Here is a 24,273-nt window from a genome sequence, read left to right as displayed (position 1 = left end):
ATATTGTCCAGAACATTTCGATATGGACTCGATCTTAATAAAAAAACAGTTACAAGTTGTCAAACATCAGTTACTAAGATTTATAATATTTGTAGTTAGTAGCTCATGCTATTGGCTTCGGCCATGCGACACTTTTTATAGCCATTTCCTTACGAGATGTCTTAAAGATATATGCTGCGAACTTTATTTGGGAACTTGTTTTTTTCTCACGGTTTAGGGTATACAAGGAATTGGCTATAAAGATATCTATCCGTATTGCTCGCTCCCATTGAGGAACAGGACAAACATCCTGTCGGAGTGTAAGTATTGTCAGTCAATAAAAGTAATTCAAATGTAGGCAAATAGGAATGTTCTTTATTAGATCACTTAGTCTGATAACTCAAAGGCGGTAAGAACAAAAATATATCCGTTTGAGATAAGCTGAAGTTATCCGCAGTTCTCTTAAACTTTGCCCGCCTTTCATAAGCTCTTTACGTTTTAATTTTGAAGATTTCTGAACTTCACGGTTCGTGTGGGAGCTTAGTATTGAAACAAAATTACCGGGGACGGTTGGCCAGGACCCAAAGTCGGATGGAACGTGATCGGAAATATTCCGAATTGCCTATTCATGACTTCCCCGCATATGGAAAAGTTTTGCACTGGGTCGCGTTGGAGTTCACGAAAAAAGTAACACGGAGTTTTTGAGCCTATATGTTTTGGTAGCGAAGGGACTGTGTGGGGAAACCCTAAAGTTTATACACTGATTCGATATAAACTGAAGTTACAAGAAGGGTGAAGATAATAATGTCAGGAATACTGATTTTAAGATTATGCTAATAGAAACTTTGACAAAAATAATCTCGGATTAGTATAGGAAAAGTATTGGAAAATCTCAACTCTTAGTATTAGTTAAAAAGGCACAAAAATATACTCCAGCCGGTGTATGTCGTCATAGTACTACGCAACTTGGAACAAATAACATTACTATGAAAATGGGTGTAGGTGTAGTTCTAGAACTTTGCATAGGTACTTAGAGAAAAAGATTTTTTTACGAATATTGCCTTCCGCACTTAACAAATTAATCGGATAAGATAATTAAGTATCTAGAAAACTTTTTACATGCCAAACATACGTTTTTCTATTTGCAGTTTGATAGGAGGTCATAAATAACGATGAGTAATCATGAACCATCTCTAATTACAGACACATCTTCACTTAGTCATTACTTACATTAAAATTAATTACAGGTAAGCATTAAAATCATTCAGGTCGTTTGACGGGCTTAAATAAAAATAAACAATGTAAAATGAGCTTTTTAACAAACATGTCCGACTTGTTAACACCGCTGTATATCGAAGTTTTAATTAAATTTAATTGTAAAGGCCTTCGAATTAGCAATGTGAGACATAAATCTGTCCAAAGATTAGTCAGCGTATAATTATAAATATTATAAGAAGTAAATACAACTAATATTAACTTGACTGTATTGACGTCGGTTGTATCATTAAGCTGATGGTCAAATATTTCCGTTCCGAGGAAGTGTTCCGACGTCTGTGTTTAGAGGTGACTAATTAGCCCAAATCTCTTTGTAGTTGGACGAAGCTTGAGTTTACTAATTATGTCCCGTCAAACTGACCGCTTTTGTTACTTTTTTGGATTTCTTTTATCTCTTCTAGTTCTGGTAACTGCACTTTCCGTGAATTACCTACCTTTTGTTTTTATGCTTTGTGTCGCTTCTACTACCGTACTTGTTATAATAAAATATATGTTATTTAGTATGGATATCAAATATAAACATTGACGTAAACACACGTCGTATGATGAGAACGGAAATTAATTGACCTAGTAATATTCAATCAGTGTTAAGTAAGATACCGCGAGTAAGTAGGTATGTGCGTACACATGCTAAACTAGTTTTAGTTTCGCTTTTCGATTTATATTTATGGTCATTATGTGAGCTTCAAATTAATGTGATTATTTTATTGTTCCGTTTAGCGTGTTTCTATAGCCATAAATCGGAAATGAATACTGAAATAAAGACTGTTTGTAAGAATTCCCGTCACGTCCAAGTAAATTCAGAATCGATACTAGAATAACATTAAAACTTGTATAATATTATGTAAAACTTCGAGACGGAATAGACGGACTTCACAATAAATTAATGAAAGAGAGTGGTTTAGTAAGGAAAGTTGCCGCATTTACTTCACAACCACTGGCAATAAAGATTCCCAACGAATCCTGGGCGAAAATAAAAATGGCCCGGACACTGTTTTAGGCAATATACGTCAAATGTCTTAAAGAAGTTAATTAAATTACGAAGGAATTTTGAAAAGCTATCACATTCGAAGATCACTCTGTCTGTTTGTGATATGAAAAAGTTTTAATATTAGATATTTTGTGCAACTTAACTATAGATAACTTTGTCAGGACTTTGAAAAATGGTTGTCGTATAGAAGCAGGTGTATAATAAGGCTAATAGAGCAATAATTCTTCAGCAAAACAATTGTTTAGCAACCGTAGTAGTTGAGGGAAACAGTAGAGTGTGGGTAGGTACCCTACGCGGCAGATGTACACAATCGCTCCCATTAGTAACCCGACAGTAACAGACAAGAATCCTTGCTAAATATCTACCCAGACTGTACTTTTGACATTCGTTTCAACTTAATTGCACACATGACTTATGAGGCAATCAATTCAAAATATTAAAGCAGATAAGTTAATCAGTCTTCAAAGAAAAGTATCTCAAAGATTTATTGCAAATTTCTTAATAAATAATAACAAGAATTAAATGTTACTATGACTCACAAGGTACCTACATAACAAAGTGAAATCATGTCTAGGTGTGTTTGTATTTATTGCTGATCGTTTACGTTCGACTCAAGTTTGTTAGATTCCTAATTAGGCACGCTACTAATACAGTTTCTATCGATACTTTCGAAAATAAAAACAGTTCAATGCAAGTGTGAGATGACAAAATAGGTGAAGTGAATGGTGAGCCTCCAGACGCAATAGGCACACACGTGCTCGGTCGTGATTCTATCGGCGAGGCGGCACGACCGATCGCAGCCTAACGACCGGACCTCGGGCCACGGCCATATGTTCTTAACTTACACACCAACTAACAATATGACACTTTTCACTTTATATTTCCACTGGAGTAGTCAGTTAATTGAGGAAATAGTTCAGGATCGGTAGGTTCGACCGCCGAATTGGTTCAGAAGTTGCGAGTAAGTTTGCCGGAGCGGTAAGTTCGTGCGCTAGGGGCACGCGGGCGAGAGGCGGCGGCAGGAGCGAGCGCGCGACCGCAGCGCCTTGGTGTACAGCTTACACTGATTTTTTGTTGGAGGCATCGCCGCTGGCCCGCCGCCTGCTCCACATTCGACGACCGGTGTGATACGCGGTACACTGCACTGATAGGGTTGCCAGTACCACTCACACATGTGTCAAGTCTTGCAAAGCTTACTTTCTATACGAACATTCATCAGAAATAAAAAAGCTCCTGTAAGTCATGACATGAAGTTTTCAAAATACCAGACTCAAAAATATCTACAGACTATGATTGCAATGTTTGAAACAACTTCCATTTCTAGAATAGTTTCAACTGTTCTAGTTTTTAAAAGTGCAGCCGCCTCTACTTTCGCATAAACGTTTGCAGTTAGTGAACATTTGCATGCGAGCTCCGATCGTAGTGACCCTATCACCGATTCACAAGTATTACCCGGCCGGGCGCGGCTCCCCACAACAACTGCCCGCAACTTAGCAGTCGGTTAACTTCTGCCACTGGTTGGATTACCTCACTTACCTGCTGACTACGTGTCCGATACAATTACGTACTATTACGGTTTCGCAACGTGGATACACTCGATATTCTCTCTTATTAGCACCGATAATAAAGTAATTGACGTACTCTATATGGATATTAGATATCTAAATGTTCTGAATACTTAAACGGTCTGTGCAAATACAGAGTTGTATTTAAAATAACAGTGATAAGTTTTTATGTAAACGGTTATATTATAAGCTTTCGATGAAGTTTTTATATTCATGAAGCAATTCAGAAGTATCTTTATGGTGTAGTAATGGGCCTACTAGCTTCATAAAGTGCGGTACCCGGACCCGACTTTTGTTTATATACTTACGCATTTTATTCGATTTTTGTTACAGTCGTATACGGAGATATAGATTTTTATGAGCCTTTTTGTAATGCTATATGTGTATTTTATTTCCCTGAAAATTCTTTTTCAAAATTAACTTTATCATTGTTCTCAAAATACGAATTAGGTATTTCAAGTTGAGAAATACTCAATTATCAGTACCTACACATTGCTATCTACGTATTTAGATAAATATTTCTGCGCTGGATGTCTATAAACATATATTCTAATTATGGCCACTCTGCTGATTGACTTTGATGAAGTAATTAAATTGATAGATTACACATAGAGACTAGAAAATAATATCCATAGTTATATTCTAATCATATTATTATTTATTTTTGTCAAAATCAAAAAGTCAGTTTCATTGTCCTATGACAATGGGAGACTACTATAGTCATCAAGGACCTTCTTATTTGTATCATGAAAATGAAAATACAATAAAATCTTTTCATTGACTCCGAAATCAAACTCGCGTTGCTCTATCAGACCTCACGCACACATTTGAGATTTCTCGACCATTATCATCAGGCTGTTTTAAGCTATTATCTTCCACTGCTGGGCGTAGGGTATCTCCATTATCTTTAAACCACCCTTTAGTAATTATCCTTTGGCTTGTAAAATATTCATTTTAATAAGCTTTCCGTTATCGAGAGGTACCTTAGATATAACTCATATAACTATGGACAGTAAGAAGCTCAAAGTGATTAGTGTGAGGATTTTACCTATGTCTGCACCTGATGTGTCATGAATACTTTATTATTTACCTTCCATTCCAAAAAGCCTAGTCCAAAGATGAGGTTGAAAGGATGCTCCTCCTTCATTAACCTCATCAGGTGTGTGGTTTGTTTTTGGATAGTTTCAGCAACTGTAGTACGACTATGCTGTTTGAGAGCGCGTTCGGCGCTCTGATTGGCCGGCTTGAATGAATCAACCAATTAGAGCGCCGAACGTTCCGGCCTCGTTAAACGTAAAAAAACTCGAACGAAGCCTTCAGATGGAATTCTATTTTGTTTTGCATTAGGTAAATATTTGATTGGTTCAAATCCAGACTTATTGATAACTCATAATTATTATAAGCGTCGATATGTTTCCTATGAATAGAATCTCTTGTCCCTAAAATAATAATTATACATACATACCATCTTTTAAACTATTTTAACCTGTGAAAACTATGGCAGGTATTTAATCTACATTTTTTTCTCAGTAATCACACATGTAAACAATGAACCTCTAGCCTCGCCCAAAAATAAACAATAGCCAATCAATCGATATGTACCTATTAATCTCATCAACTACCTGTCAACTCTAGTTACCGGTGTCGAAATAATATAAACGGTAATAAATTAGAGAAAGCGCACACACAAACAATTAATAATTGTGTAATACCTGAGTACAAGCACATAATGCTATACCACAACACAACATTATTTATTCGATTTTCAACTTTATTGCTACTTAATACGGACAAAAATCTATTCATGAGGATACCTTGATGTGCTGCCACCGGTTCATATGTACCTCTATTTACCTGCTATTTTATATCGTGTCAAAATATAAATTAAAAAATCGATTGTCGTTACTCATAAGTCTGAGAGTTATAATTAAGTTGCGCGTTATAAAGTAGCCATTTCCGTCTTAGAGTGAGATAAAGATAATTTACTGTTGGGAATATTATATTTTTGGCTCATACTTGTATCTACTTTACGAAGGATCCAGAAAGTATTAGAAAAGTTTGCAAAAGTTAATTACACTAATTATCGTCGTTACGCCTTTTATCCCCAAAGGAGTAGGCAGAGGTGCACATTACGGCATGTAATGCCACTGTACAATGTACACCCACTTTTCACCATTTGTGCTATAAGTCCCATGTAATAGGAGGTGAGCGTATTGGACAAATTATAACCAACAAAGACGATTAATTTACTGAGAACACAAATAAACCTAAACTATGTATAGAAGTCGTTAATCATTTTGTTTTAAAATATTAGATCCCAGATCAACACATTCACATGATGCAACGTTAAGCTAAATAGTTACAATATCCATGTTCAAATTAAGAATAACCAAGAAAATATCGGGATTTAGTATCTGTACAAGCTTACGCACAGGACAGACAGACAGTATGTCAAACAAACCGTTCCCTTACAAATGAACTAATCGCCGCTCATTTAGTATCTGTCTCCACAAACATTTGTATCTGTCGTAAAACTTTAAGTTCATGTCTAATATTTGGATTAACTAATCAGATATTCTATGGCTACCATTTTGTTCGTCTGTTATGTGTAGTCACGTTCCTTTCTCAGTAAAACTGCACTCAATGCTTTGAAGTATTCTCTCATAATTTCCCTTAATTCTCATGAGAACTATGCTTAGTCATTTGCCGAGATTTAGGTGATTACTGTTTTCAGAGTAATTTAAAGTTTAAGTTCTTGTAAGTTCGTAATCTATACATATAATAAAATCGTAGAAAAGTGCTGTCTGTACATTGAAAATAAAAATAAAAAAAATAGCAGGGGTTATTGTTATGTCGATGTCGAACCCAAAAATGTAATTAACTTTTTTTTTGTCTGTTTGTCTGTTTGTCTGTTTGTCTGTTTGTCTGTTCGTCTGTGCGCGCTAATCTCAGAAACGGCTGATCCGAGTTGGATTCGGTTTTCACGAATATATTGTGGGATGCTTAAATTTACATTTAGTGTTTGTTTCATGTCAATCGGTTCATAAATAAAAAAGTTATGTCAAATTAAAGAATCACGTCAACACTATTCTATGCTTATACTATTAATCTCCGCAACTATTTGACGGATTTGGTTGAAATTTGGTACAGGTATAGTTTAGAACCTTAGAAAGGACATAGGATAGTTACATTCATTTGGTTGGGTATCGGCAAGCGCTTCGGTACTATCGTAAAAGAAGTGTATTATCAGTCGTATGATTATTTGTCTGTAGTGGTCCTTTATACCTATTCTAAATAAATTGGTTTCGTTGTATTTGTCAATTAATAAGTTTATTTGTTGGGTTTTCCTGGTTTTCTGGTTAAATTATTTAACGTAGGTTTAGTTTGATATCGATTATTAGTAGTTACTGTAGTTAGTTTTTTTAATAAAATTGTAAGTCTAATTTATTAATTAATTAGATAGATTAGATTTAAGTCGTTTCTTTTAAATTATTTAGTTTAAGCTTGGTTATTATAGCATAGAGGATAGGTTGTAATATAATTTATTTTTTTTAGGGTTCCGTAGCCAAATGGCAAAAAACGGAACCCTTATAGATTCGTCATGTCTGTCTGTCTGTCTGTCTGTCTGTCCGTCCGTCCGTATGTCACAGCCATTTATTTCCGAAACTGTTGGGCCTACATAGTTGAAACTTTGTATGATGATGTATATCGTTAACCGCTATTCGAATTTTGAATAAAAATTAATAAATTTAAAAATTAAAGGGGGGCACTCCATACATGGAACTGATTAAAAAAAAACTTTTTCAGTTAACATATCCGTGATGGGTGTCTTTGGATAGGTCTTTAAAAAAGACATTAAGGTTCCTAAAACCAATTTTCGTAAAAATCAATCGTTGGAAAGTTAGACGCTTCCAAAGTGGAAAAATGAGTGTCCCCCCCCTCTAACTTTTAAAATAAGAGAGTGAGAAAACTAAAAAAATATATATGCTGTAGATTTCAATAGAAACTAACAACGAAACTAACAACGAAAATTGATTTGAACAAGATATCATTATTAGTTTTTAAGAAATAAAACATTTTCAAAAACCGCAACTATAACTTTGTCGTTCATACAAACACTATGTAAAACCAAGTTATTTTACAACTTTTATATTATGTCATCTACTTGCTGCTACGGAACCCTTCATGGGCGAGTCCGACTCGCACTTGGCCGGTTTTAATTGTTATAAATTCGTAATTCGTAGCTTTCTTTAGTTTTAAGTTAGTTTTCATCTTAAGTTCGGAAAGATTATAATATTTCTTTAGTTTAAGTCCGTTTTTAAACTATTTTTTTCAATGCCAAGTGTGTATACGTCTATTAAATTCAAACGCAGAGCTCATTGTGTTGATTTTTGAAGAGTTCCCTGGAATTCTTCTACATCTCATTTTTGAAGAGATTCCGCGAGATCGGGAACTATCTGTGGTTAAAACCAAAAATTTGCCGGAAGTCACTATTCCACGCGAAGTTCGCGGGCAAAATCTTAGAATAGAAACAGTTAGTAACTACCAACACAATTACCTATACAGATTAGTGTTCACTTAATGTGTTCAACATATTGACTTTTGTATTTAATACTGTTTTGTAAATGACACGAGACACCTGCTTTATTAAATTTCAAAGCAAAAATATTATAATATAAGAGTCACATCCGACGTGATCCGGAAACGTCATGCCAAGCAGATGATGAAATATTTTGGTGTTCATTTTCAAATATAATTTTGTTCCGTAATATTCACGGATATTATGCTGTTTGGTGGCTAATGGAATGGTGTATACTTATTGCATTAAATTTTACTACGTTTCGCTGTCATTGAAGTAAAGTAAAGTCTAACTAAATTTTAGTGTAACTACATTTCCTTTACACTAAAATTGAAGTACCTTTTTTGACGTTGATAAGGAAAAATAGATACCAAATGAAAATATTTTAGTTGACTTGTTGACTAGTTACTCAACCTTTGCTCTAAACAAAACTGTAGATCTAACAATACCAAATGTATTGAACGCAAAAAAAAAAATCTAAAGAATTGTTAAAAAGTTCCATTCCATAATTCATAAAATACTTTTCTCTGTAACTTTCAACATAAAGGGGAGATAATTCTATGGCAATGAATGAAGAATATAAATAGAACTTGTAATCTTAACGCTGTCAACGACTGTCATAAACGGAGTGAATTTACTTGCAAAACTCTGAAATGAATTCGAATGAAGTGGTTTTGCACTATAAATAGTTCTTCATTTCACTGTTTTAAAAATAACTATAAGGTTGCATTGTAAATAGATACATACATATACAGATATAATGTAATAGTCTCCCTAGATATATTTAGCGTCTACGAAATGTTGATAAGTGTAGTTGAAACTATATTTTTTAGAATTAAAGGACAAAAGAAAATTTTAACGAAGTGCTCAAACATTTGCGTTCTTCACACAATTTATTTGTTGACTTTGAAGAAAAAAAGGTTGTTGCAAAGCAAAATTGCATTGTTAAGCTGAAAAGCAGACATCAGCATGAGACAAGGACGATTGTTGAAACAAATAACAACAGTTTCATTAGCAAAGAAATGCGCGGTTACGAAAATTGGACGCCATTTTCGGAGTAATGCTACGACTTATATCTATTTAATTTGTGACGTGAATTAATTTAAAACATTCGTAAAATGGGCGATGATAAAAAATAAATAAATGGAAAACAGCGTACAAAAATACGCTTTACACATAGATAAAAATAAATTTGGAGGTATTAAAACCATGAAACAACCACCGATAGCCCGAACAATACAAAATCAAAGTTGTTATGTCCATAAAAAAGGTACACATAACATACCTTTATTTTACAAACACCCTTAATTGCTTTGGAAAATTGATGAGGAATTGTTGAATTCTCGCTAACTAATTGGTATGTTAAAATGATTTTAAATGGCCACCACCGGCAATTTTTACGTTATTTACGAGACAAAAATTGTACTTTTCGAATTTATCGGCAATTACAAATCGTGATCGGAGCCAGTTGGAGGCGTACGGAGGGCGTGACGTCATGAGTGCCTGAGGGCTAACTGGCGACGAAAGCATTCTGTCTGTGACGTATATTATCATTACACATTTATATAGAGATTTATATTTTTTGTCGAGGAGTTATTAATAAAGAACAAGGAAGGCCATTAAGTGGCAAGTGTGGTAAGATTAAGTGATAGGTTCTGTGAGTTTTCCTTTTTTTATATTTGATGGGTCGACGTTTGCCTGATGGTAAGCGATGATGCGGTCTAAAATGGAGCACGTCTACCTATAAGCAAAATAGTTTGGTTTATATTCCCAGTTCTATACTTAGTTTAAATACAAATTATAGGCAAAGATAGAATTAACAAATAAAAGTCACCGCATGAATAGTTTCATAAAAATCAAGCACTGTAATGTACTTCAAGTAATACTTAAACTCAGAGACAGCATAATTTGTCAGACCCAAGCGTCTTGTTCAAAAGAATAGAAAGAAGAATAAATTGAAGTAGCACTATTATAGTGATTCTATTTAACGAACTGTAACGCCCCGTGTCGGGATCACAGCATTTCAATAACATTTAAGTATAGTAATAACGTTGTAAGGGGTGATCCACAAAATCACATTTCCAGCGATAATAATAAAGCTGAATTTGTCGCACACGCGTGTGGAATTTTAAAAAAGATATTCGACATGAACGCCGAGCCGTCGATATTTATTAAATTTGGAGCTGCGAGAGGTGTGAAAGCCGACGTGAGCTTTATAGGGTTGCATCCACATAAACAAGGCTGTTTGAGTTATTTGTAGTGGAAGAGACAGATTGTTGATAATATCAACACGTGAGCCCTGAGTAATGTCCTCTGTTTTCCTCGTTGTATCACGTACGGTATAACACTTACTGTTGTGAGAAGCTTTGAAAATATGACTTGTTATCTCCTCTTACAGTTGTTTTGTTGTGAAACTTGAGCAGTTATAATTCCTCAGTGGCAGTTTTCGCTGGATATATTCCGTTTTTATTTGTTTCATGAATTATTTTATCTATAGTATTTTGGTGTATTTCATTTATAAAGGAAAAGTTGTTCTTCTGTCTTTTCTCAGGAAGTCTTATAAAATTGATTAAGCCTTGGATGTAGATGTAGGCAAGTAATGATAAAGAATTTTACACACGTTCCCGCAGGAATAATGGGATGAAAAAGAATTCACAAAATGAAGTCTGGGACGCAGCGGTAGATAAATAATAAGAAGCAATTCTGGAAAATATAATAAGTGTCAACCGAAATGTTTCTCTTGAGAATAGCAAAGACATTGAAAAAATCTAATAAAATGTTATTAAAATATTAACACTATAATAGGAATTAACTTTGACACAATTGTTATCTTCAGCCTGAACTATGTCTTGAGGCTAACATTCCATAACATCAGAGTATTGTATTGAGAAGCGAGTAATATACCTCGGCGCGACAGTTGCGCCGCGACACCGCGACAGTTTACGAGGTGCGACGAACGATTCACCTCCAGATTTATGTCGCACTTGATTTGTGTCGGTGCACCGCTCAATACAATCGCTAAGTCAATCCGGCTATATATCAGACAGTTCATGCTTCAAGTTTATCCTTTCAAAATGTTTCTTTATTAAGATCTGAGAGGAGGTTTTGTGTTACTGATTTATTTGAAAGAACTTTCTTGAAGGTGGGTAACGGAATTGTATAAAATTGTCTTAATCGTCTACCTAAGTAAATTAAGTATATTTTCGGTGATTGGATAAAATAATTAAAGTAAATTAAAAAGCGAAGTATTCCATTCATATCGTGAATTAATCCCACGTGGTCTTGTCGCTCTGCAAATTGTTCCATTTACCAGTTTTAAACGTTTTTGTCTCCCTTATAAGAAAGTTTGATTATAATTTAAGATAGAGTAGATGAAGCACACTTTTAAGGACTTCGTGACGTGCAAACAGACTGTACATTGAGTTAAGATAAAGAAACTAATTTGGGAACAGTCCACAAGCATCGCCACTGACTTTTATTAATGAGTGGGTTTTTTAAATTCTGTGCAGTAGCGGACAGGCGGAAGAGTACGATTAATATCAGGGTGCGCCGGGAGAATTCTTATGGGCCGGAGCAATATTGTTTGCAGAAGTGCAGGCGCCGTTAATTGGTTAATTTAAAAGGACTACCCGTTTCTTGTTGGGAATGAGATGTGATGAACGGGATGTTTATTCAATCGGATTCGGGGTAGTGTGATGTTCAGTTCATCCGTGATGATATATCCCGTCTCAAGTTCCAATGATTCCAGTCAGTGACCATGCCACTTTTAAAACTTAGTCGTACTAGTCAACCAACTAAGTACCTACATATTAATTAGATGCTACCGATGATCTTATGTTATTTGTTCGGGTCTCAAGTTGTGGCAGTCGATAGTACTAACGTCCAAAGAGTAAGCACTAGGTTGTATAAATTCGTACATCTTTTTTACTAAGCCCAGGTCTTGCTTACATAAGATTTATAGCTGTGCTAGTATCTCAGTTTCTATTTGTTAAGCTTTCCGCACCACGGCTTGCTCTTCTGTTGTTGTTTTCATGTCGCGAGGTCAGCATTATTATTAAAGAGCTCCTTTTTCCTATCGTGTTTGGTTCTAATACACGTGTTGACGTACAAGTGCACATACACAGCCCACGTATTATGATCCTTATACGTGGAAAAAGAAATGATTTATAAGCTTCAGCCTTGTTTTTCATATACCGGAACATGAACAGAAAAACAACTTCTCAATAAGTCTTACGAGAGAAATTGATTCCGTTCCTCCTCTCGAAACGTTGGAACTTTGATCATTTTGCTAAAATTAATGTTTTTTCTAATAAATTACAGATATTTTCTTTTCACATACAATAAAAACTAGCTACAATTCGTTCCTTTTAGTCATCCTCTACCGTTCTCTGCGAGATTAAAATTTGCAAGATGCAGCATTGGATTTGAATCGTATTTTTCGAAACGTCTGACTGCGTGCCTTTCAAATTTATGCATTTTTAAGTGCATTTATTGAATAAAATATGTGACTCCATATTTTAGGGGAAAAGTAAACGTCCTGGATATAAAATATTGTTTCTGCAGCCTTATCATAATTCACTGAAGGGGCATCTTACAATGTATACAAACGGAGACAATTAATCTTATTGCCAAATACACGCGTCTTCGGTGACGCACACAATCAACACATTGTGTAGTGTGTACACTGTCGGATTTATAGCTATCTTGTTTTACATCTTTTTTGACTAAAATAAAAACCCTCAGTGACTGATGTATTACGCTTCTGATTAATTTGGAAACGAATGATTATTACAACAATGTTTCTTTCCTCATAACTTTACTGATTAGTACTTATAGCTTGTGGAAGAAAGTTAGACACAGATAAGCATGTTATGATATAGTGGCAGACTTACTATCCTGGCTTCCTACAATTTGTGAGTTTGACCTTAATATTCGTTCATTTATATTTTCGTGGACTATCTTATCGGTGTTCTGGGTATGTTGTATATGTGGTACCATAGTATGAAAGTTGGTTGATTATAGGTAACACAAATAGCTATCGCGGTGTCGCATCACGATGTGCGACGTGTTCGCTCGGCAAGATTGATGACACGTAATGAAGCGAAACGCCGCGGTGTCAAAAGTTCAAAACCGTGTAAAGCAACGTCAACATTGAACCACAGTCTAATTTTATTCAGTGTGCAACAGTATGCCTGGGTCTTTGATTAATCATTCAAAGGAAACTTGACGGTAATATAACATGGTAATTAGCGCGGAAAGGCTGTTCCTTTCTGAATTCTGATTTTAATTATTTTCTCAATCATAAAAACATAATAGCTATGAGACACGTTGACCATAATTTAAAACGTGTGTATCTGTGAGGACATTTTTTACATCGAACCGCTTTGATTGTATTCGGCTCGGAGGCGCTAAAATGATTCATGTTTAATAAAAAATACATGAATAAAACATGTATCAAGGGTAGAATTTACACTGTGGTTTTGTTATTGGCACTTTTAACGTATTGCTGATTCTAAAACATTGCTTGAATGATTTTTTTGGCTATAATTAAAGCATGTTTGGGTATACCGAAATCCAGTTAAGCTGATAGAATTATAAATGTTGTTTATAGACAACCAGCTGATGGAATGTTTGCAGATTTGTGGCTAAAAATAATGTGTTCATATAGGTGCGTTATTTACTTATTTCAGTAGACAGTTGAAGTGGCTCTAATAGCTTTAAAAGAATGTTGACAGAACGATGTTTTCTCTTTACTAGCTTTTGTTTTTGTCGTACGATGTTCTGTTTACTTTGTAAGACAACGCCTAAACTTAATTGAATATATCTCGAGTGCTATCAAGTGCATGTTATGTTACGATCCATCTTCACACAGCATCCATGTCAAGGATCACTTATGATTTATAATGGGACATTTCTTGTGAAATTTATTGTTTATATTTCTGATTATCCTCCGCCGCCTTATTTGTACAAGATTACTGCTGATGTCGGATGATTAATCGATTTGTCATCACTGAGGTTTCTCGAGGGTATACCTTAATTGATTTTAATATCAGTTTATGTCATACCACGTCTTAATTATTTTCCTTATCGTCTTCTTAACCATCAAAATAAACATTTTTATTTTGGCACGCACTGTTGTGATTAACAAACTGGATTCTTTTCGACTTTGTTGATTAAAATCACGTATGCAAGGTCGGAATTCACCTTATTTATACCAACATACCTATATTTGATTATGTATGCACTAGTAGATTTTTTAATAGGGAAAAATGATCCAATCAATTCATGACTTCTCTAGCCTTGGGCGAGGCGAAACGGAGTGTCAGACTCATACTGACTAAATAGCACTCCGTTCCTACTCCTGCTTTGCGAGCTGGAGTTTTGTTAACCCAAATAGGCAGTCCGCAGCTCTGGTCGGCATCAACCCTACTGGGCCCCATCTGTGGTGGTATCACGTATGCACTAGTATGAAGATATAGCATTATAATAACATTACAATATGTAAAGTCATAGCAGATTATAGCTTCAGAAACATCGAAATTAGAAAAAAGAAGAAAGAGTACCTAATCGTAATATAAATTCGAAGTCCAAAGTTAAATTAAAAAAAGTCACCAGTAGCTATTTATTTTTGTGGCTTCAATAACTCCAGTAAGTCAAGTTTTTATTGCTTTCTTAACAGTTATAGACGTCCCTTTTTATTTGTGCGTCATAAAGTGACACCTACTCGGTCATAATTTGCAGTACATACTGAGATGAAGTCTAGATACAACTAGAGTCGGTTTGAGGTTTACGTTTCCGAATGTTTAATTTTTTACTTTTGTTTTGTACTTACATATTTGCCTTAACACATTGAACGCCGTGAATGGTCACAGGTGACCGACGTTAGCGGATGATTTGCCTTCAAAGTTTTCTATTGGCAGTCAAAGACTTAGATGAGATTTTCTAATTTAGGTATGTATAGTGTATGACATAATCTAGTATTCCTCAGAAAAAAGGCCTGCGAATTATCTAAAAGTAAAATTAGGTAAGTACCTAATTAAAAAAATGGTAACGTTTTTATGAATGTTCCAATCATTCGAAGACGGCTGAATCGGTTTAAATTTTTTTTGTTTGAAAGGGTAACCTCGCAGGTGGTCCCATAATCACTAGGTCAGGATCTGATGATGGGATCCCGACTTCTAACCTATCAGTGGGTGGGTAACTTGTCAGTACGTTTGACCAATAATAGTTTTTTTAAACACAGTTTTATAATATTTTTAAAATAGGTTATTTCTTGAATCGATAATAAGATGATAGATAAGACATCACTTCTGAATTCAAGTCCTAGTTTTAATTTAAAACCATAAAAAAACAAGTTAAATCAATCAGAAAGCTTTAATTTCCAATATCGCAATATTGGACCAAACATTAAACTCATTATCGGTCGATAATATTATGTAATCAATGGAAAAAGGTCGCTATTTATTATAATGATAAGGGCTGTATCTCTTTAAACCAACACCTGTAAGTACGACAGTGGCACGTGAGCGGTGTCAATAATAACATGCAAAGGTTAGCACGAAAGTAGCCGGTTCCAATACATACAGGGTGTAGTTTTGAAACCACAACAAAACTCGGGGGCATGTCACAGTAGTCATAAATGTTCGATTTAAAATAAGGTTTCTGTTCAATAGGTAAAAACACGGCTATAATAAATTATTTAAACTTGGCAGTATTTCAGAATAATCCGTCAAAAAATGGTTTCTAGTTACATAACGTTCGAAATGTGATAGGCGTAGTTGTCACTAAGGAATTCCGTATTTTACAAAATAAAAAAAATATTGCCCTCCATTTTTTTTGATTTGAACTGAGAATCGACAGCCGAGTTACCTCCTTGAATGTTTATCGGCTTCAAAACGACGCCCTGTATAAAAATACACTTGTAACATTCACTTTCGAAAACCTTTCTTAATTGTGGAGCAACCGTATCAGACTGTCAGGTCCGTTACGGTTTTGTTTAGCACCCAATTTATCTTGAGCTGCGATAAAACTGCGAACTAAGTTTATGTGTGTTCAATGTTCATGCCAAAACAATATGGTGGAAGATAAGACATGTTATTAAACTAGATCAAAATATTTTTCGAGATTTAATATAAATCCTTAAAAATGTACCTACTTTATTTTATTTACTCTAAGAATCGATTTTCCATCACCAGATAACGTTATCGGAGGAATAATGTTGAATTTTTGACAGATTTTCCATACAAAAACTGCCTGTATCTGTTGATTGAAGAATAGGCCCTAAATAGTTTTAACATTCACATTAAGAATTATTCTATTGATTCAGAGTTGAGAACCATCATAGAATCATAGTACACACACAATGGCAAAGTAAACTCTGGCAAAAAAATGGTATTTGATACAAATTAAAATGTGTCACAAACAACTTACCTATATTCCTAGTTCATTAAGTATTTGACAAAAGATTGTACCTATTGGTAAAATAGATTACATCGTACCGTCAGTCAGTTAGCTGACCAAGAGCGCCACAATGAAGCGTCAACTTATAATGGTGGCAGGTGGCAGGAGTTACCCTGTTGCCCTCTCGTTGCGTGTTTAATCCGTCTGTCAAGTAGTCCAACTCCATTAAGACGTTATCATGTTATCTGGTATATCCGAACACACTTCAATGCTCTAAATGTAACAGTTCATTCTTAATTTTTTTGTGTTAATTCTGACAGCCGTTAGATATACTTTTTACTCAGCTCGTTTAATAGACTGATTGATTGACCTGTTACACGATCGCTGATAAAATGTACAAACTGGTAAACAAGATTTTTTACTGAGCGTGTCCATGTTCTATATTTTTTATCCTTTGTCCTACTAGCGCGATAATTTTCCCCGATAAAATGCTTATTCAGCTCAATGATCTCGGAAAGCTAAATTACTTAGATCTACTTATGAAACGTAACTTATTCTTACTATCTGTAATTTGCTCTCTCATCTGTAACTATCCCGACCTTTTTCTAATATCCCTTTGTTCCTTGTTGAATTTTCCTTTTTCCAATATGATTTCCTTTTGTTACGGCTCTACGAAGCGAAGCAAATAATGAGAAGCGAGGCGTCAGGAAATATACTAATAATCTTATTTCACTGCAACTTTTCTTATTAGAAGTTTGTTTGGAAATCGAGAGTTGGAGATGCAATCCTCCGATTTCACCGTCCGATGCTCTCCTGCATTGCTTTTTTTATTTCTAAAGAGTTGTCTCTAAGTTTCAAAGCGCGGCGTCCACCCGTTTATACGTACTCCATTAAGAACGAAATAGATATATTTCGCATTTTCTCCTTTTTTGACTTGATTGCTGAAAACGTTCTCTTCATACTTGAAAAACTTCAATTTCCCGTCATTCATGCTCGCGGTGCAAGGAAATTAACTTGCATAAAATGGGTAAAATATGAGAAAATACGTACCAACCTAAAGCACAAAAGTTGCAAGAATGCACGGGTGCACTAGGAATATTTATCAAAAATATGCGTTGGCCGGGAATCGAACCCGGATCAACTGCTTGGAAGGCAACTATGCTGACCATTACACCACCAACGCAGTAGTTGGATCTATTTAAAAGTGTAATAGATTCGTTTGTCCGTGTTTTTGTTTGAACAGTTGTTTCAATACATTAGCGACGTAATCGCTTCCATAATGTTCCGTTTTATGGGACGTTTGTTACTACACACACAATGTGTTTGTAATCAAAAACGTTATGTAATAACTAATTGTATTTGCGGTTTGGATTTGGAATTGCATATATTATTTTATTGAACCACATAGCAAATAGATATTTGAAAACATCACGCCTCGTATCGAAGTGGTAGGCAAAGTATCTATCTTACTGTGGTGGTTATTTATCGTCAATTATTTTATTTTATTTATTTGGCTCACCAACCATTGATACAATACACACGCTGCGTTTATGAATAATTATTATGAATACTAGTGTACCAAACTCTTATAGGTAAGCACAAGTGCATTAAGTATCCAGTCATTAATGGGATTCAAATTGATATCATAATTTATTTACACTAGTCGAGAATCCAACATCTCTTGTTCTTCCCTCATTTATGACATTTCGATTAACGGGTAGTTTGATAGACAACTTCTAATAAAAACTTACCTAATAATTAAAAAATAACATAGTTTCTGATTTAAAAGAAATGTTAGAATTTCAAACCATTCCAATTAACCTTTAGTGTTCTATTCTAGTTGGTCGGTCCGCAGTCGTACTCGGCTTTGAAAGGATCAAGCAACACGCGACTAGGTTTTTTAACCCTAATTGCCATTTAGTATGAGTCTGGGAATTCGGTGGTATTTTTACCACGACTCTCGGGAAGTACGTAAAGCCTTTGGTTTTGTTCCTCTTCTTTATGGCCGTGTTGGATTGTCCACCTATCGGATTATAAGATTCAGAGAGCAGTGAGTGCACCTGTGTTTTGCATACTAGGATTTTCCTCTGTGTCGTGGATGCGTTTATAAACATACAATATGAAAATGAAAACAATTTATGGATCACGTAAAGAGTTGCTCCGTCCGGGAATTGAGCCCGCTACACGTTACACGGCAGCCAGTTGCCCAGCCACGGCGCCAACTATACAGTCAAATCTACTTCGGCACTGGAGTAAAGGAAGTTATGTATTATTATTGCCATACTTTAAGCAGTCTTTGCTTTCTGACACGATGAAAACTAATGGAAATTTACATACATATATAATCTCACACCTGTCTCTCATGGGGTTAGGTAGAGACAATGCAACGCCAATTGTTACGATCTTTCGCTTTATCAACAATCATCAGCAAAGATTACATAATGCAGTCCACTCCATAAGTGGGAAAGTGTGTACTGGAAATTGGAGTCTTCCTATATTTCTTTATCTAATTTATTAATAGATCGATTCTTTAGATTGTAGTAGCTAGTACTTATAAGGAAAATAACATTTGATATTATTAAAGTTGTCCATGTTATTGTTAGTTGTCCATTAAATAAGACAGATGAACATCAATGACACCTTTCATACTTAACTAATTATTCTTATTATCGCAGTTTAGTGTAGCGCATATTTTTGACGGGTAACATTTTAAAGTGTCAAATAACTGCGTAACGAACATTGACGTTGATGTGTGAAGAAATGTGAAATGTTTGACAGTTGAACTTGTTAAACGCTTATACAGTATGGAGATCACTCATATGATTTAACGGCGCATTCCAATAAACTACGGATCGGTAGATGTGCCTACGAGCCGTAGAATTTTGACACATTTTGTATGGAGCTTATGTCAAAATTCTACGGCTCGTAAGCAAATTTACCGATCGGTAGTTTATTGGAATGCGCCGTAAATGAACACAGAAACATAAAACTACAAAATATTTCAACGAAAACCGAAAATGAAATTTTCAATCCAAATAAATAATTAAATTAATCAAATATGTATTAAATTCTGTATGAACAGCTCCATGTTCCTTGATCATAGAAGAGCTGTAATGTTGTAGCTTAATCATTAAAGGTTTCCCCATACGGTATACTTTATGGCAATCATATGCATGGTTAAAAAGTATTGAACTATAAAATTAATAAACACACCATAATACTTAAAGATTTTTATATCACACGAGTTTTATAAAGCTACTTATCATAAATTATACCCATTCATTTGTTTGATACAGATTTTTTAATTCATAAGCAAAGATATTCACGAAGACGTGTGTAATTATTTTGGTTTGACATTCGTCTTATCTTATGTAAACTAGTTTTTAAAACTTGAACAAAATTGGCACATGTGTGTCTTGGTATTCCAAACCAGGTCTCGAAAGGCGGAGACACAAAATGCGACTACTTTACTTAAGTATTACTCATTTTTATTATGACTTTATGATGCTTGTTTATGTAAGGTAAAATTATATGTTTTACCCGGCTTGATAGCAATTATAAAACGAAGGCAATTTTATTTACCATAAGTACCAAAGTTGTTTGCATCGTTTTGGTAAACAGTCGAAGTTCATTCGAGACCCTTTTTAGCAGATCAGGGAAATTCGACAGTAGTGCCATTAGGCTGAAGTAAACGCATAACAAATATCTTAACGGTATCCTGTAACGGAGGGAATGGATAAGTGATAGTGGAGGAAAGTTCATCGAACTCGTCACTGCGCCCGCGGGACGCATTTTATTATCACGCCCAATAAAGTTTCAATGATCGACCCGATGAATGGCGCTAGGAATCAATTATTCTATGATTTATAGCCGGTTATATAGATACCTACTTGTATATTATTTTATAGCAGTTTTTAAATATTTTTTGATACTTTTTGTGGGTTTTGGTGTCGATAGCTAGTAAATTATAGGTTCTGCGTGACTTCGATAGTCAGTAAAAAGCAGTGTTGAAATTCTAGCCGTGAGTAAGCTGTTTTTAAAAATAATTCATGTGATTAAAAATGAAATAGCTCTTGAAAAACGGGTGATTTTTGTTCAAGTACTTCTTGATCCAAATTTTGAGAGAAAATTATCAAAAATCGACATAAAAACCAAACATATTTCTTGCGAACACTTCTTTCCATATTTGTTTTGGTCATAAAAAATACTGCGTGTTGAACATATTGTGGATATTGGAATATTTTTACGACTAATAATATTCGTGTTTACGATCGTAAGATTGGGACATACCATAACATCGGCCTTTGGTAATAAGTTCCCGATGTAAGTACCGCCACGTTTGGTGCGTTCGATAAAAATATTTGTTAATTATTGTATTAATCTTGCTTTTTATTCGCTTCCGCATCGTATTGAACAAATTTTATTGGCACTGAAAATGCCCTAAACTCGATTAAAATATTTCTTAAAAAAATACCAATGTTTACAAGGAGAAACGCTTATGAAATATTCTGGATACCTACAAACTGAAAGCTTCCATGAAAGGAAATGGTCTTGCAAATTAACATGTTGTTTAAATTGTGCTATAATTTCAGAACAATATATCTAATACTATTTTTTTTGTAAAACCTTGAAAAATGTGAAAAAATGATAAACAAAAATGTGCGTTGGCCGGGAATCGAACCCGGATCAACTGCTTGGAAGGCAACTATGCTGACCATTACACCACCAACGCAGCTGAAGTATTGCCTTATTTGTGCAGTCTGTTTCAACTTCAACTATCTATTGTGACTCATCCGTTAGATGGTACTTTCAAACGCTATTAAAGTAAACGACGATCTGCACCCAATCTTGAACTCTAATATGGTAATAATACGATTTACTTTCACATTGGTCCTTATGCACGAAATTACGGAACTCTGAATGCAAACAAGAAATCGTTCACCAGTAAGAATTAAATGGAAGATGAAAAAAAGTAAGTGTTTGAATGAAATGAAACTTAGTGTTACCAAAAGTGGTAAGTATCTATAGGCGTCATCACTCTTATAATTAAGATCGGTATTCAGTATAGTATAAGTACAATTTTTAACTAATACCTGTTAAATTAATTAAACATCACAATATTCACAATAGCAAAGATGATAATTTTTTATGTCTTGAAGATTATTTTAAAATATGAGACAGTTATTTTCTATTTTCTTACGGCAACAAATACTTTCGTAGATACATCGATTTGAAATATCTCGTGACGTCACTGCTAGGTACATTTTATACGTAGCAATGACGTATTTGTTCCTAAACTTTGTTTCGTTTTATCTAAGTATTGTTATCTAAAATAAAAAATATACGTGTCTTATATTTTTTTTCATTACCTAACTGACTGACTAAACATAATTCTCATTTTTATACCCCGTCATCATGCCTATTAGATAAAGAACTAAGCGTAATGTTTGTTGTGTGGATCTCTCCCAATTGATTCGGGAAAAAAGTGGCGTGACATATTGAGAGTATTTGGTATGATGATGTAACACTACCAAACAATATCTCCTCAAAATAAACAGACCATTACATTTAATCAATGGAATTATAAAGAAATGGACAAAACGTGACCGACCAAGGAGGTTCCAATTATTAATACAATTTACTTTCATTCAAGGAGTTTCATTGTCTGTCTGGGTCCAGTACGTGTATTTAAACGAACGATCAATTAATGCCGTGTCCCAGTCTCCAATGATTGCAATAATGAGTTTATCAGATCATTTATATGCAAGCAAAGAGCCACTACACGTTTACTTACTTAATTTTAATTATGACTCGCGAATATCTTGGAACTTCGTGTGTTATTTACGTTTTAAGTTAATTTTAAACGTACTTTGCAAAGGACGTTGACAATTATTATCAGATTTCACATCACCTCGTGATTTATATTTATTTAATTACTTACTGCATTCATTAATACGTATTTTTATACTACAATTAAAGCTTTTAAAAGAATTGGCACCCAACAAATTGAAAGTCGCTTATTTTATTTTTAAAGTCAGTTAAAATTCTTAATACAGGTAAAAGTCAGATTTTTATTAACAATACAAAATTTAGGTTTAAAAAATATTTTTCTGTTTATTTGATAACCCATGATGCGCTCTATTTTGTAAACATCATCCTTCGTTCGACCGATCGGATTATGTAGCACGTGGGCGAATGTCGTGGTAGTTAAGCACATCAATTTATTATTAAAAATAAAATCAGCTCTCAAGAGGATACTAATACCTCACAATAATAATAAGATAACATTAATTAGTCGTTCAGCAAAAACAGTAAAGTTCGCAGACAGACACCCACGTGCAAATCGCAGGATTCAGTTCCAATTAGGATTTGTTAGAAACTAACTCATAAGTTACGTTAATATATTTAGCCCCTGTTTCACCACCTTCATATAAGTGCCCGATAAACTTATGTGACAGATAGTACATACAAATTACGTTCTTAATTCAAAGTTATCTGATACATAGCGGCTATCCAGACATTGTGAAACAAGTCCTTAATATTATATTCAGAAGTTAAAGCTTATTCATAATGTGTTATGACCACATCTAGGATTTTGTGTCGTGAGTGACGTGTGCATGTAGACCTGTTAGTCTGTGTAGTTTTGGTGATCACAGAAATATTTTAACAGATGGTGATGTATAAAAGAATGTCCGAAGACGGTTCGATTTTTGGAATTGCTGGTAATTACGATTGATGTGATTTAAGTATACATTGGACAATAATGTCTCATATCTTTAGACACACACACAGATCGTCACGCCTTTTATCCCCGAAGATGTAGACAGAGGTGCACATTACGGCATGTAATACCGCTTTTGCAAAATAATATCTTTAGAAAATTCACATTACAAATTGCGTGTACTTACACCAAAGATAGTTGTGAGTTTAAACATAAAATCACTTTTATAAACAAGTATTGGACGTTGTAATAATATCTTATTGTGATGGTTCTTATAAAAGTATTTCTAGTAGTTTTTAGGGACGCCATTGTCATATAGCATTTTTATTACCTTTGTTTATCAAAGAAAAGTTCGATGATAGTCATAGTAAATCGTGAAATGTGCGAGTGTTTTGAAAAACAATACGAACTGCAGACAGATTCATTCATATTTGCAAGTAATGGCTTCTATAAATCGAGCGGCGAGACAAAGGTGGCCTTTCATATACCTAACTTTATGAAGTTTGAAAATTTCAGAGTTAGAGCTTAAAAATATTCTTTGTGAATGAACTTTTTGTAAGAAAACACGAATCATAATACATACAACATAAATGTCATGTAAATAAACCTTTCTCTGAATTCTTTTGAAACTGTTTTTTTTTTAAATGGGAACGTCATCCACTTCCTTGTGCCGCCTTGGGCGAGGCGAGAGGAGAAGGAGCGTCAGACTCTTACTGATTAAAAACTATCCCGTTCCTACTCTTGCTTTTCGAGACGGAGCCGG

At 34.6% G+C, this 24,273-nt stretch overlaps 1 protein-coding gene and 2 non-coding genes across 6 annotated transcripts in view; all 3 read right to left on the bottom strand.

Annotated features, from left to right (window-relative positions):
• LOC118275998 (monocarboxylate transporter 10) overlaps positions 1–24,273 on the bottom strand; it is a 111,315-nt gene that overhangs the window by 25,484 nt on the left and 61,558 nt on the right. The window contains exon 1 of one of the 4 annotated variants that reach the window (XM_050707274.1): positions 3,091–3,337. The exons of 1 other annotated variant lie outside the window; for it this stretch is intronic. The gene's annotated coding sequence lies outside the window, so the exon portion shown is untranslated. Of the gene's footprint in view, positions 1–3,090; positions 3,338–24,273 lie in introns of those variants that run through there. 2 more of the 4 variants (XM_050707273.1, XM_050707275.1) reach the window with 2 other exon arrangements.
• On the bottom strand, positions 17,901–17,972 carry Trnag-ucc (transfer RNA glycine (anticodon UCC)). The gene has a single exon. It is a non-coding gene; the product is annotated as a tRNA-Gly (tRNA).
• Trnag-ucc (transfer RNA glycine (anticodon UCC)) lies at positions 21,450–21,521 on the bottom strand. Its single transcript has one exon. It is a non-coding gene; the product is annotated as a tRNA-Gly (tRNA).

Source organism: Spodoptera frugiperda, chromosome 31 (assembly GCF_023101765.2).
Source record: "Spodoptera frugiperda isolate SF20-4 chromosome 31, AGI-APGP_CSIRO_Sfru_2.0, whole genome shotgun sequence".
In the NCBI taxonomy this organism is placed as follows: domain Eukaryota; kingdom Metazoa; phylum Arthropoda; class Insecta; order Lepidoptera; family Noctuidae; genus Spodoptera; species Spodoptera frugiperda.
The sequence above is the reverse complement of the archived record's forward strand: the minus strand, read 5'-3'. Positions and strand labels throughout refer to the sequence as shown.